Source organism: Gavialis gangeticus, unplaced genomic scaffold (assembly GCF_001723915.1).
Source record: "Gavialis gangeticus isolate Ggan-Ray unplaced genomic scaffold, GavGan_comp1, whole genome shotgun sequence".
Lineage (NCBI taxonomy): Eukaryota > Metazoa > Chordata > Crocodylia > Gavialidae > Gavialis > Gavialis gangeticus.
Genome location: NW_017728996.1, coordinates 48,152,300 through 48,152,598, shown reverse-complemented (window position 1 = coordinate 48,152,598; position 299 = coordinate 48,152,300). Strand labels below are relative to the sequence as shown.

The 299-nt window shown below is 77.9% G+C and overlaps 1 long non-coding RNA gene across 1 annotated transcript in view; it reads left to right on the top strand.

Moving 5' to 3' along the window:
• The window catches only part of LOC109288730, a 21,432-nt gene that overhangs the window by 5,744 nt on the left and 15,389 nt on the right, over window positions 1-299 (top strand). The window lies entirely within an intron of this gene.

Genomic DNA, 299 nt, shown 5'->3' with positions numbered 1-299 from the left:
GTTCGGATCGCGCGGCCCCGCGCCCGCGGGCAGGCGCCCCACACAGCCCGACCCCGGCCTCCGCCTCCCTGCGAGCGCGGGCAGGGGCGCGGGATTGTGGGAGAAGGAGGGGGAGCTCCGCTCGGGGGCGGGCATCTCCCTCCCACCAGCGCGGAGGAGGCGGGGTGGGAGAGGCAGCTCCATGTTTGCGAGCGGATCAGCTGGGAGAGCGCAGCGCGGCTGTTGCCCGGCCCGGGGACGCCTGCAGCTGGGGCGCGTGGCGGTCGGGCCCGGGGATCCCCCCTCCCCTGGTCTGGGGG